The sequence below is a fragment of the Myxine glutinosa genome, chromosome 1 (genome assembly GCF_964187855.1).
Source record: "Myxine glutinosa chromosome 1, kmMyxGlut1.1, whole genome shotgun sequence".
Classification (NCBI taxonomy): Eukaryota; Metazoa; Chordata; class Myxini; order Myxiniformes; family Myxinidae; genus Myxine; species Myxine glutinosa.
Window position 1 is genome coordinate 374,435,306 of NC_136261.1, and position 15,933 is coordinate 374,451,238.

A 15,933-nucleotide genomic window follows, 5' to 3' on the forward strand; every position below is an offset into this window, starting at 1 on the left:
TGCAAGATAAAAGGTGTGGAATGCTTGGTGTGGAATGCATGGTGCGAAGGATTGAATGGGTGGAAGTGGAACCCATTCGCGAAAGCCCGGGGGGGTAGTTTGAAGCCAAGTAGAGGGCATAGGTATATTGCATGGATATTGACAACTGTAGTGCGGGTAGTAGCAGGTAGTGTTTTGTAGGGTGCAGTAGACTGTGGAATGGCTGAGTGTGTGGCTTAATTAGTGCATGTGGTTATTGGGGCACTCCGTCACTGGTAGCTTGTTGGCCAGGTAAGGCTGCAGGTAGGCTCTGGGAGCCGGATAGGTTAGTGAGTGAGTGGGGCCCGAGGATCCATGGGAAGGAACCGGGTTGCCCGATGCTGAGGTGGGCATAGAGGGGGTAAGTGCCAGGGAGGGCCTTCCCCGGTTAGTGTAGTCATCAGGAGCAGGCAAGCTCAGGAGGCGGCTTCAGTGACAGAGGTGTGCAGGTAGGTGGACCTGCTGGTGAAGCCACACGACCCAGCCCCGAAATTATGCGAGGGCACAGTGCGAAAATTCGTTGGGGTGAGACCCAAATTTGGAGGGCACCATAGTGTGGGCAATGGGAATTCGGGTTCTTAGAACCACATAGTTTAAAGAGGCCGATTGGCAGGGTATGACCCCAGGTAGTTTAAAAGTGTAATGCTATTAGTGTAGTTAGGAAGTGAGATCCCTTCGCACCATCCACAGCCATTCATCGAGGAGGACAAGCTTCACACCAGGGCCCTGTAAGCCGTTTGGAAGTAAGACGCATCATGACGTAAGTGAGACATTGCTGTTGTTCCATTCCTTCCTTCCTGGGTGGGATTTGGAGACGAATTTCGTATAGAAGGGGATATGGGAGACAAGATGTAGAGACAAATTGTAAATACAAGGGGGGCTAGGGTAATGTAGCCAACGGTGGGGGGTACAAACGGTTAGGGACGAGCTGCTCCGCTCGCTCTGCCGCGTCCCTCGCACCGCACCAGGTATGGTGGTGCCTGGTCACCTCGTTTTTTGCTTGCTACCGTGTGCCTTTCCATTTGCTTGTTGCGCCTTGTCTTCCCTCTCCGCCCCAGGACCATTTGGAGGCAGAACTGTGCATCACCATTGCACCTGTGCAGCATCCATTCTGCCGTGTCACACCAGTGCAGCTGGACTGTGCAGCACCTTGCTCCACATCATTCTGCTGCACCTATGGACCACAAGCCTTGTGGCCTGCACCTCTGCTGTGCAGCATCTTGCTGCAACTCATCTTGAACCTTCGGACCACCAGTTGAGTGGCACTGACGCCACGTAGTTGGACCATGTGAGAGTGGCCCTGCTTGGCAATGGGAAAAAAAAATGTGTGTGCAATTGTGTGCCAAGAATGAAGACGAGAAGATTTATATGGTCCTGATGCTTCATATGGCCTGTATACCAGTCAGAGCCAGCCGGTTTTGTTAGCCGCACACAGAAGATGCAAGATGCAAGATGCAAACAGCAAGTGCCATATTGAGTGCTTGATTTTCTCTCCTCCAATTCTTTCCTAAAGTGCAGGTCCTGGGTCGTAGTATTGTAAATATATGTGCTTGTAAATATAAGAATGTTGCCCACCAGCTATGTGTGTAGTTTCAAAATTCCGAAAATACATGGATAGTTGTGGGTGTGAGTCCGATAGAATAGCTGCTCAACGCATTAGGAGGGACATATCTAGTGTTAAAAATGTCGCACACATGGGTTAGAATAAATGTTAGGGGGATTACACCTATGTGTCACATTAAACGTAAAAGTAAATTGCATGCCAGACTCTACCATTCGTTCTGACTGGGGTCGACTCGGGCCGAGTCTGGTGAGAGAGGGGGGTGGTGTTGCGGTTTTGGAATAAAGGCAAACCCCCTTCTTAGTTAGTTGCACCACAACATGTAGCCTCGCTTAGTTCAGTTATTTCTTATTCAATATTAAAGTATAGTCTCCTTTCCTGTGTTAGTATTCGTTGAGACAGGTAAGTAAGGGTAGGCCTCATTGGGCTGGAATGCCATGTGCTAGGGCCTGGAACAAGTCTGGGAGGCCCGAGGGAGGAGCTAAAGGGGAGCGGCCGGTAAGTGGCAGGCAGCCAATGGGAGCTAAAGGGGAGTGGCCAGCGACAGCGGCCAGGGGAGGTGCTTTGAACATTCTGGTGGGACTCTGGGGGGGGGGGCTATAAAACCCTGCCCCGAGCCCCCGAACTCTCTCTCTCTCTCAAGTCTGGGTCGAAGCGCGAACTCTCTCCGTGGCCAAGCTCCCAGCACGCTCTGTCTGTCTCTGAGCTCTTGAGGTAGAAGCATGAACTCTCCCTGCCCCTGAACGAAAGAAGCTCTCATCGCTCTCTCTATAGTCTGCATTCTGCCCCTGCTCTGAGCTGCCCCTGTTATAAGCGCTCCCGCAGGACAATCTCTCCCGGGGCCCGAGACTCCAACGATCTTCCTGACTGGGCTCCCTGCACATGCGCGGTTGCCTCACTAACATCGGGATATGCCAGGCGGATTCCCGTGCGCGCACGACTGGAGGCTGACGTCCGTGCCGCGAACATCTTCAAGGGAATGCCCAACGAGCTGTCCGGGGCGAACTGCACAGAGCGGCCGTGCTGTGATCGCGTACTCTTCTCTTCCTTCCTTTCCCCGCGTGAGTGAGAGGGCCATTGTCTGGGGAATCAAGTTACGGCCGATTAAGTTTCTACAATGTGTCTCTTTACTCTGATCATTGTACATTTATAATAAACCTGTGTTCTTTGCTTCCATTTGGCCGTATACGTCTTTTCCACCATTGGCCTCGCATTGTACGAAATAAAACCGCTCAATCGGGTCAGTAATAATTAACGGCACGAGTCACGTGACAAGCAAACGGCTCGGGCGTATCAGACCAGCATCACTCGTGTGAGGTCCAGCCCCCGTCCTTGGGGCAGCCTGTGTATCGAAGGTACTTGGGTATTTGACCAGAGACCCTTCCGCACGCTCGCTACGGGGTTGGCGGCTGGAATTGCTCTGAAATCCGCCCCCACGAGTGATAAATATCTGTATGTATATATCTATAGACACACACTCCCACAGAATCAATTAGCTCATTCATTGAAAGAACGAAAGTAACAGGAGGAGGCATGTTAAAACGGTTTAAACTTCCAAATAACAGCACACTTGCAGGAAATTGCTCTCACCATTAAACCGTAATGGAACTAATTGTGAAAGTTTGAAGTTCAGGTGTATTCGAGCTAACTTCAAGTCGTGTAGTGGGCCTTCGGTTTCACTTACTGTGAGTTATCAGTAAGTGCATGCCTTTGCTAGCCATGGGATCGGAATGGACGTTTCAGGCGGGTTTGAAAAGGTAGACTCGACAGGGTGTTTGGATGGAAATTGAATCGAGTGTTGCAACAAGCTCGTCCGCTCCAAAGGAAACCGTGAAACTTGGTTTGAGTTGAACTGAGCCAGCACCTCTCACTCCGAACGGTTCTTTCCTGTGTTGAGCTTTCCCTGCACCTCCTCTGTGCTCTAAGATATGTCACCTAGAACACCTAGTAGGCTTACTCTCCATGAATGTGTCCTATGCGTATCGTGGTGATGGTGAGAGATGGAGCACTGGTTCTGGAGATATCAATGAAACAACCTCAACAGTAGCATTGAGTGAGAACAAAATGACAAAACAAATCACCAGTCGTGTCACCAAATCACCAAACATATATATATATATATATATATATACCACGTGACCGTTGACCTATGACGTCATAATTATCGTTTTAAAATTCTAAAGGAGTAGGCACTCCTATGGTGAAAAGTTCGTGCCAATCGGACCAACAGTTGCAGAGAAAACAATTTTAAAGGGAATAAACCTGCAAAATGCCTGTGGAAGGGACAGACATACACACACCAGACGGAAGGACAGACAAAAGCTGTTCCAGAGGGCATTGCCCAACGGGCTACGCCATTAAAATTAAAACCATGTACAGCGAAATCAATATAACATCATCATGACAGATCCTGTGTTATGGAGCACAGTACCAGCAGTAGCATGAACTCAGCACCAGAGCAACAGCACCATCACATCCAGCAGGAAATTCCCCCTTTCTTCCTTAATTCCTCTCTCTGCATGTCTTAGTGTTGTTGGAAAATAAATTTCATGTCGATTCTTTCATTTCACCGACTGCTGGTATTTTTGGAATTATAACACTGGTCAACAAAATTTTAAAGGTTTTATGGTTCTCGTATATTTTGAGGTGATTCTAACCAACCTGAACCTGTCGGTTTCGATTACGATATCCAATTTTCACTAGCACATCCAGTTTTTGAGAACCAGTATACCATAGGAATACCACTTCATTTGAAATTCACAAACCTCTTGTTGACCCTGAGAAGGTATTCTTAGCACCACTTCATTTGAAACTTGGTTTGATGAAGAACTTTGTGAAGGCCATGGATCAACATGGTGCTGGCTTCCACTACTTGCTCATGAAGTTCCAAGGCATTGTATCTGAGGCCAAAGTAAAGGCGGGTGTTTTCAATGGTCCTCAAATTCGTCTTATACTCACTAATCAGGACTTTGTAACGAGACTATCTGAGCTGGGAAGCGTTGCTTGGGATAGCTTTGTGGCTCTTGCTAACAATCACCTTGGAAATTTTTGAGCACTAAATTATGAAGAGCTTGTGGACAAGATGTTGAAGAGTTACCAGACGCTCGGTGCTCGAATGTCACTCAACATACAATTCTTCCATTCTCATCTGGACTTCTTTCCACAAAATCTTGGCGATGTCAGTGATGAACATGGAGAAAGGTTTCACCAGGAAATTGCCATCATGGAGACTCGATATCAAATTGCATCATCAAGGCCGATTCAATCCCTCTTCACCACAATCACCACCTTCAACACAAATTCAATCCACCACAATCCAAACATGATGGGCGACTACTGTTGGACATTACAGCGTGAAAGTGATTGCTCCTACAAACGCAAAAGTAAAGTTCAGAAGCACTTTTAATGTGATGTAAATAAAAACTTAAAGTTCATATTATTTTTTGTGATATTTTATGAAGTTCATATTATTTTTTGTGTTATTTTATGAAGTTCATATTATTTTTTGTGATATTTTATGAAGTTCATATTATTTTTTGTGATATTTTATGAAGTTCATATTATTTTTTGTGATATTTTGTGAAGTTCATATTATTTTTTGTGATATTTTATGAAGTTCATATTATTTTTTGTATTATTTTATGAAGTTCATATTATTTTTGGAGATTTACATTTTTTTTATGTGATGTAAATAAAAACTTAAAGTTCATATTATTTTTTGTGATATTTTCTGAAGTTCATATTATTTTTGTGATATTTTATGAAGTTCATATTATTTTTTTGTGTTATTTTATGAAGTTCATAATATTTTTTGTGATATTTTATGAAGTTCATATTATTTTTTGTGATATTTTATGAAGTTCATATTATTTTTTGTGATATTTTATGAGGTTCACATTATTTTTTTGTGATATTTTATGAAGTTCATATTATTTTTTGTATTATTTTATGAAGTTCATATTATTTTTTGTGATATTTTATGAAGTTCATATTATTTTTTGTGATATTTTATGAAGTTCATATTATTTTTTGTGATATTTTATGAAGTTCATATTATTTTTTGTGATATTTTATGAAGTTCATATTATTTTTTGTGATATTTTATGAAGTTCATATTATTTTTTGTGATATTTTATAAAGTTCATATTATTTTTTGTGATATTTTATGAAGTTCATATTATTTTTTGTGATATTTCATGAAGTTCATATTATTTTTTGTGATATTTTATGAAGTTCACATTCTTTTTTGTGATATTTTATGAAGTTCACATTATTTTTTGATATTTTATAAAGTTTATATTATTTTTTGTGATATTTTATAAAGTTCATATTATTTTTGGAGATTTACATTTTTTTTATGTGATGTAAATAAAAACCTTCAGTTCATATTATTTTTTTGTGACAATAAATAGACTTGTTGAGACTTAATCGAGAAATTTGCATGCTCTAAAGATTTTTTTCCCCACACTTATGATGTACTACGTCAAGGTTACGTGATAGCGACATTTTAAGGTCAGATTCGGATTCGTGGGCACCAAATTAGTTAGAAACGGTTGAAAATAAGTCCGAACCAATTTGGCTGTTGACCAGTGTAATGAAGGATGCATACGAAGGGATAATAGAGAGGGTTGGATTTTTATGATGGATTGGGAGTTGGAAGGAAAATCGATTTAGGGATGGATTCATAGAACAATGAATGTAAGGAATCGAATAATAAGAATTCGAATTTGTTGGAGAATGCAAAGATGGATTTTAGGGAAATATTTGGTGAGGGATCATATGGATGCAAGGAAGAGCACACGTTTAGGGATTGGTTCGAAGAATGAAATATACGGATTGGATTTCGTTTGAAAATAATGGTAGATCAAATGGATTACCCCATTAGCTGCAATCTCCAAAATACCCACTGTGAACATATGATGGTCCTTCAAAATGGTTTCTATGAATTATAAACACTTTATTACTAAAAAAAACAAAAAGTTTCTTGGACTTGCACTCATTTGTGCAACTGTCTGAAAACTCTTCATATTTATTTGGCCAGGGTATATACATATATGTGTGTGTGTGTGTGTTGTTGTTTTTGTTGTTGTTGCGCACATAGGCATGTGCGTGCACACACACACACACACACACACACACACACAAACACACACACACACACAAACACACACACACACACACACACACACACACACACACACACACACACACACACACACACACACACACAATTAGCAATGTTTTTGCCCAAAGCCTTCCACAAATTAGCTGGTAAGGCATCATAGGCTATGAGCCAAGGGGGTTGGTCGGTACCATACAGATGGAGTAAGGCTCATTGTGATTTTTAGCAAGATATATGTCCCTAGATATGAAAAAAAAGTGATAGCAGTGTATAACTCTCGGCCATCTCTGTCTTATCACCGGAAATATTATTATACGCCCGCTTCGCTTCGCCAAAAAATGTGATATTTGCTAAAATTGGAATAAATATGTTTTTAAGGACCACAGAGTGCCAATAATTTGCATACTGGATGCCAACTAATATAGTAATAGAAATATAGAACATTTGTGGGGGTTATCTATCAAAATATTGATATAATGACAAAAAATATGTTAAATTTAGTGAAAAAGTGGTCGAAATCGCTTCGAGTTCAGAATTCACATTGTACATTTTTGTCAATATTTCAAAAATGAAAACTCCCAGAGTAACATTTGACCCCTCAAAATCTTCGCAAGGAACCACTGCATTGGAATATATCATTACTTTGTAATATGGTGGTTGTTTGGGGCACATATTTTGGCAAAGTTCAAAATATGTTCAACCATACCCCCTAATTTTGATATTTTGGAACGAAACATAGCTTTTGAACATTTTAGGTTTATTCGTCTACTACTTTTGGTATCTCAGTGTAATTTTTGGTATTAGCTAGTATCCTAAAGTAGGTTTGTAACATCAGCTACATTATATTTCACAATGCATGCAAACTTGCTCCACACTCTAGGTTTATCATGATCTCTCGAACAAATACGATCTCGATCTCGATCTCGGCACTCTGTGGTCCTTAAAAACATATTTATTCCAATTTTAGCAAATATCACATTTTTTGGCGAAGCGAAGCAGGCGTATAATAATATTTCGGGTGATAACACAGAGATGGCCGAGAGTTATACACCGCTATCACTTTTTTTTCATATCTAGGGACATATATCTTGCTAAAAATCACAATGAGCCTTACTCCATCTGTATGGTACCGACCGGTCAATTTGGGGGGTCTGGCTCATAGCCTATCATGGAATCCTTAATATCTGTCTACAACTAGTGCTGTCAGAGAGGTATTCCAGCACATTGTTAATCTCTTCAATGGATCGATCACAGATCGATGCCTTGCTCTGCATTTAAAAAACCAGGATGGCAGTTTACAGCTGGGTTGGGATTCAAACTCAGGTTTGTCAGCTAAACAGCAATTGCGTTTACCTCTGGGCTATTCTGTCAGCCTCGCAATGTTATGTATGTATGTATGTATATATGTATGTATATATGTATGTACATATGTATCTGTATGTGTATATGTATGTATATACGTATGTATATACGTATGTATATACGTATGTATATCTGAAGGTATATCTGTATGTATATCTGCATGTGTGTATGTATGTGTGTATGTATGTGTATATGTATGTATATACATATGTATATACATATGTATATGCGTATGTATATATGTATGTATATCTGTATGGATATATGTATGTATATATGTATGGATATATGTATGTATATATGTATGTATATATGTATGTATATATGTATGTATATATGTATGTATATCTGTATGGATATATGTATGGATATATGTATGTATATCTGTATGTATATATGTATGTATATATGTATGGATATATGTATGTATATCTTTATGTATATCTGTATGTATATCTGTATGTATATATGTATGTATATATGTATGGATATATGTATGGATATATGTTTGGATATATGTATGTATATATGTATGTATATATGTATGGATATATGTATGTATATCTTTATGTATATCTGTATGTATATCTGAATGTATATATGTATGTATATATGTATGGATATATGTATGGATATATGTTTGGAGAAATGTATGTATATATGCATGTATATATGTATGGATATATGTATGGATATATGTATGGATATATGTATGTATATCTGTATGGATATATGTATGTATATCTGTACGGATATATGTGTGTATGTATATCTCTATGTATATCTGTATGGATATATGTGTGTATGTATATCTGTATGTATATCTGTATGGATATATGTATGTATGTATATCTGTATGTATATCTGTATGGATATATGTATGTATATATATCTGTATGTATATCTGTATGGATATATGTATGTATATCTGTACGGATATATGTGTGTATGTATATCTGTATGTATATCTGTACGGATATATGTGTGTATGTATATCTGTATGTATATCTGTATGGATATATATATATATATATATATATATATATATATATATATATATATATATATATATAAGTGTATGCGTGTGTTTGTACATTAGGTGCAAGGCCACGGATTTAAACTCAGAATTTTGATGTCACAAGATCTACAAGAGTTACCAAAAGACGTTTACCATTTCCATTATAAAAGGAGTGATTTACACATGTTTTCCCCCTCCAAATGTCACGCCATTTTATCGTATGTTGGGACATTTGGTTCACTTGTTTTACGAAGTGGGCCGCTTTATCAGCGGAGTGGAATGCATTTAATGGTCCGTGCAATAAGCGATAGTGATCCACGAGTGTCCACAATGGGTCTATATCCTTTCGAGCAAAACATTTTAATACCTCTCGGTCTCCGCGCAGGTGAAAAACACCGCTGGACAACATGACTTCGCAGACAAACGTCGTCGTGTCCGTCCATGGGAATGTGCATTGCGAACGAAAACGCAAGAATTCCGCAACATAACACCAAAGTTGTTCCAAGAAAGTGGGTAATCGGAACTTTCTTGTCGTAAAGTGAAACTCCGCTCAGAGACGGAGTTAAAAAGTTGTCAAGGCTAATGAATGTATTAAAAATTTTGCGCCCTCTGTATCGGAAATAATTGTGTATGATGTCTATCACGTGTCAGCTTCCATATTTCCAGCCCCCAATGCGAGATTTCGCTTGCGGACACAACAAGGTTTGCCCGGGATAAATACCATTCGTGTGAAAGGGAAGGGGACTCATCGGGATCAGGGGTCTGTAGAGGCTGTTTTTGAGCTTTCTTCGGAATTTGAGAAACCGGAAAGCCACGGAGGAAAAGGCGCCCCTTTTTGCCATGGGGGGTTTGAGGCGTACCCCGCGGCAGATAGCCAGGTATATAATGGGTTCACCTAGCGAAAAGGTTCCCGCTGTTCGTAGTACAAAGGCTCCATTGAGTGCCTAATGGGAGTCCGTTTAACGGCAGGTCCCGTTCGTGACGGCTCAAAAGCCTGCTTCATACGGGGCTGGACGGGTCGTCACACTCGGGAGGGACGCAGGGGTGAACGTCGTGAAAACGCGGCTGAGGTTTCTCCTAATAGGTCACCTCGAGCCCTCGGAGGTCCACGAGCGTCTCACGTTACAGTTTGGAAGTCTCTGAGTGCTTTACCTGCAATACCTCAGGACCATGACATACCTGACTCTCTCCCTATTGCCTTCGCAGTGTCTCACCTGCTCTCAGAAGATTTCCTTGCAACGTGTCGAGACTCCCCGCATTCCACCTGCCGCACGCTCTCCAGATCCAGCTCACACTTGGAGAACGATCTGGAGCGCTATCGGACAGCACTGGGAAGAGGACAGCCCTCCAGCCTCATATCAACCCTCACGTCACCCCTCCTCCCAAACACCCCAGCAACTGCCAGCGCACCTGTTTGCTCTCGGGATGCGGCGAGGCGAGACGCCCATGGCCGCATGGAGCTCCAGGCAACACAAAGCGAGGTGAAAGTGTGCGAGGAAGCGATAAGATGTGACAGAGAGATGAGACACACTCGCACTGTAATGGAGAGAGGACTCAAAATGGAAGATCATCTTCTGGGGTTTCAGCAACAAAAGTTAGAGCACTTGTGTCGCTCAATGGACACGATAGATACATATTGTTTAATTATCTTGTGCCACACCTGGAGTGGATGAGGATCTGCAAGACGGGTGCTGACCCGTTAATTGCGAAGAAACAAGATTGCACAGCAAAAGGTCATAGGGTCCAATTACGCCGAGTTTGCACCTCAATTCGCACACCACCTCATTGTTCACCCCGAGATACCACGGAGAGGGATAGACAGCGGGGACATGAGGCTCCGTAGCTGGGGTCGTACACAAACCTTGCCACATCACAGACAGAATATGAGGTACATAAAGTATATTGTTATGGGATGGAGGATGAGGTTGAAAAACTTGGTAGGTTGAAGTTAGACACGATCTTTAATGAGGATGTGCGGTTAGCTACATGGAAAACTAGATGGTATTCATGGAATACTTACCCTGCGCAGACAACTTGTTGCGAGCCAACTCGTCTGTTTTTTAACATTTTTTTTCTTCGATCCAATATGGCTGCCAGACCACGTGAGCGATGACATCATAAATTTATATTCTCTAATATAATTGTTGCATAGATCACGCTCAATACATTTCAAACTGATCAGACTAAGCGTTGTCCCTGTCGAATTATGACGTCATAATTATGGCACCAATGACGTCATCGTTAACAACACCGATTCCCCATATGGAGTTCTTTACAATGAGCCATGTTTCAATTTTTTCCATGCAGCGGTTTTGGTGATATCGAGGTGCAGTGGTATCGTTCCTTCAGGTAGGGCGAACTAACAGCGGAACCAAAATATCATAAATTTCAGGATAAAAAATTCATAACTTTTATCTTTACTCTTTGTAGTGAGTAAGGGAAATCGAATAACGAATATGAGATCGAGTATACTCGAATAATGAATATGAGTTCCCTTACAACGAAATTCAATGCAGAATGAGGTTGTTAGGCCCATCAAAGCCTGCGTTATGATGACCAAACTGTGGTTGTTTGCGCATGCTCTAGCCTTTTATATGCCGAGCGATGAGGATTGAAGTAGCGGATCGTTGCTTTAGTTTTTAAGTCTTTGGTATGGCTCAGCTGGGTTCAACCCGCCTGCCTAGCAGATTCAAAGCAGACGCTCTAACCATTACACAACCGAGACTGTGTACTTTGTTCCAGTTTACACGTCCAATCACACTCACAGTAACGATACACCGGCAAAATAATTTGTGAAAAATGTCCTGAATTGACAGGTTTTTTGTGTAAAAGTCAAAAGAAACTTTGTACTGGGTTTGTAATGTAATTACTCTAGTCATTTCCTGAAAGTTGTTTTTCTAAAGGTGATATGTTGTGAAATACTTACAATCGGCATTAACAACATAAGCTGCATCACCATCAAGGTCATCAAGGGCATCATAATCACGATCATCATCATGGTTATACTGGGCGGTTTGATTATGTTGGATGGGTTGGTCATGCTGGGCGGTTTCATTATGCTCTATGGTTTGGATGTGTTGGGCGCTTTGGACGTGCTGGGTGGTTTGATTATGCTGGATGGTTTGGTTGTGCTGGGCGGTTTGATTATGCTGGATGGTTTGGTTGTGCTGGGCAGTTTGATTATGCTGGATGGTTTGGTTGTGCTGGGCGGTTTGATTATGCTGGATGGTTTGGTTGTGCTGGGCGGTTTGATTATGCTGGATGGTTTGGTTGTGCTGGCGGTTTGATTATGCTGGATGGTTTGATTATGCTGGATGGTTTGATTATGCTGGATGGTTTGATTATGCTGGCGGTTTGATTATGCTGGATGGTTTGATTATGCTGGATGGTTTGATTATGCTGGCGGTTTGATTATGCTGGATGGTTTGATTATGCTGGGCGGTTTGATTATGCTGAATGGTTTGATTATGCTGAATGGTTTGGTTGTGCTGGGCGGTTTGATTATGCTGGATGGTTTGGTTGTGCTGTGCGGTTTGATTATGCTGGATGGTTTGGTTGTGCTGGGCGGTTTGATTATGCTGGATGGTTTGGTTGTGCTGGGCGGTTTGATTATGCTGGGCGGTTTGATTATGCTGGATGGTTTGGTTGTGCTGGGCGGTTTGATTATGCTGGGCGGTTTGGTTATGCTGGATGGTTTGGTTGTGCTGGGCGGTTTGATTATGCTGGATGGTTTGATTATGCTGGATGGTTTGGTTGTGCTGGGCGGTTTGATTATGCTGGATGGTTTGGTTGTGCTGGGCGGTTTGATTATGCTGGATGGTTTGGTTGTGCTGGGCGGTTTGATTATGCTGGGCGGTTTGATTATGCTGGATGGTTTGGTTGTGCTGGGCGGTTTGATTATGCTGGGCGGTTTGATTATGCTGAATGGTTTGGTTGTGCTGGGCGGTTTGATTATGCTGGATGGTTTGGTTGTGCTGGGCGGTTTGATTATGCTGGGCGGTTTGATTATGCTGGATGGTTTGATTATGCTGGGCGGTTTGATTATGCTGGATGGTTTGATTATGCTGGATGGTTTGGTCATGCTGGGCGGTTTGATTATGCTAGATGGTTTGATTATGTTGGATGGTTTGATTATGCTGGATGGTTTGGTTGTGCTGGGCGGTTTGATTATGCTGGATGGTTTGATTATGCTGGATGGTTTGGTCATGCTGGGCGGTTTGATTATGCTAGATGGTTTGATTATGTTGGATGGTTTGATTATGCTGGATGGTTTGGTTGTGCTGGGCGGTTTGATTATGCTGGATGGTTTGGTTGTGCTGGGCGGTTTGATTATGCTGGATGGTTTGGTTGTGCTGGGCGGTTTGATTATGCTGGATGGTTTGGTTGTGCTGGGCGGTTTGATTATGCTGGATGATTTGGTTGCGCTGGGCGGTTTGATTATGCTGGATGGTTTGGTTGTGCTGGCGGTTTGATTATGCTGGATGGTTTGATTATGCTGGGTGGTTTGATTATGCTGAATGGTTTGATTATGCTGAATGGTTTGGTTGTGCTGGGCGGTTTGATTATGCTGGATGGTTTGGTTGTGCTGGGCGGTTTGATTATGCTGGATGGTTTGGTTGTGCTGGGCGGTTTGATTATGCTGGATGGTTTGGTTGTGCTGGGCGGTTTGATTATGCTGGATGGTTTGGTTTTGCTGGGCGGTTTGATTATGCTAGATGGTTTGATTATGTTGGATGGTTTGATTATGCTGGATGGTTTGGTTGTGCTGGGCGGTTTGATTATGCTGGATGGTTTGGTTGTGCTGGGCGGTTTGATTATGCTGGATGGTTTGGTTGTGCTGGCGGTTTGATTATGCTGGATGGTTTGATTATGCTGGGCGGTTTGATTATGCTGAATGGTTTGATTATGCTGAATGGTTTGGTTGTGCTGGGCGGTTTGATTATGCTGGATGGTTTGGTTGTGCTGGGCGGTTTGATTATGCTGGATGGTGTGGTTGTGCTGGGCGGTTTGATTATGCTGGATGGTTTGGTTGTGCTGGCGGTTTGATTATGCTGGATGGTTTGATTATGCTGGGCGGTTTGATTATGCTGAATGGTTTGATTATGCTGAATGGTTTGGTTGTGCTGGGCGGTTTGATTATGCTTGATGGTTTGATTATGCTGGGCGGTTTGATTATGCTGAATGCTTTGGTCGTGCTGGACAGTTTGATTATGCTGAATGGTTTGGTTGTGCTGGGCGGTTTGATTATGCTGAATGGTTTGGTCATGCTGGGCGGTTTGATTATGCTGGATGGTTTGGTTGTGCTGGGCGGTTTGATTATGCTGAATGGTTTGGTTGTGCTGGGTGGTTTGATTATGCTGGATGGTTTGGTTGTGCTGGGCGGTTTGATTATGCTGAATGGTTTGGTCATGCTGGACAGTTTGATTATGCTGGATGGTTTGGTCGTGCTGGGCGGTTTGATTATGCTGGATGGTTTGGTTGTGCTAGGCGGTTTGATTATGCTGAATGGTTTGGTCGTGCTGGACAGTTTGATTATGCTGAATGGTTTGGTTGTGCTGGGCGGTTTGATTATGCTGAATGGTTTGGTCGTGCTGGACAGTTTGATTATGCTGAATGGTTTGGTCGTGCTGGGTGGTTTGATTATGCTGGATGGTTTGGTTGTGCTAGACGGTTTGATTATGCTGAATGGTTTGGTTGTGCTGGACAGTTTGATTATGCTGAATGGTTTGGTCATGCTGGACAGTTTGATTATGCTGGATGATTTGGTTGTGCTGGGTGGTTTGATTATGCTGGATGGTTTGGTTGTGCTGGGCGGTTTGATTATGCTGAATGGTTTGGTCATGCTGGACAGTTTGATTATGCTGGATGGTTTGGTCGTGCTGGGTGGTTTGATTATGCTGGATGGTTTGGTTGTGCTGGGCGGTTTGATTATGCTGAATGGTTTGGTCATGCTGGACAGTTTGATTATGCTGAATGGTTTGGTCATGCTGGACAGTTTGATTATGCTGAATGGTTTGGTTGTGCTGGGTGGTTTGATTATGCTGGATGGTTTGGTTGTGCTGGGCGGTTTGATTATGCTGAATGGTTTGGTCATGCTGGACAGTTTGATTATGCTGGATGGTTTGGTCGTGCTGGGCGGTTTGATTATGCTGGATGGTTTGGTTGTGCTAGGCGGTTTGATTATGCTGAATGGTTTGGTCGTGCTGGACAGTTTGATTATGCTGAATGGTTTGGTTGTGCTGGGCGGTTTGATTATGCTGAATGGTTTGGTCGTGCTGGACAGTTTGATTATGCTGAATGGTTTGGTCGTGCTGGGTGGTTTGATTATGCTGGATGGTTTGGTTGTGCTAGACGGTTTGATTATGCTGAATGGTTTGGTTGTGCTGGACAGTTTGATTATGCTGAATGGTTTGGTCATGCTGGACAGTTTGATTATGCTGGATGATTTGGTTGTGCTGGGTGGTTTGATTATGCTGGATGGTTTGGTTGTGCTGGCGGTTTGATTATGCTGGATGGTTTGGTTGTGCAAGGCGGTTTGATTATGTTGGATGGTTTGGTTGTGCAAGGCGGTTTGATTATGTTGGATGGTTTGGTCGTGCAAGGCGGTTTGTTTATGCTGGATGGTTTGGTTGTGCAAGGCGGTTTGATTGTGTTGGATGGTTTGGTTGTGCAAGGCAGTTTGATTATGTTGGATGGTTTGGTTGTGCAAGGCGGTTTCATTATGCTGGATGGTTTGGTTGTGCAAGGCGGTTTGATTATGTTGGATGGTTTGGTTGTGCAAGGCGGTTTGATTATGTTGGATGGTTTGGTCGGGGGGAGGGGGGGGGAAGGGGGGAGGGGGGAGGGGAAGGG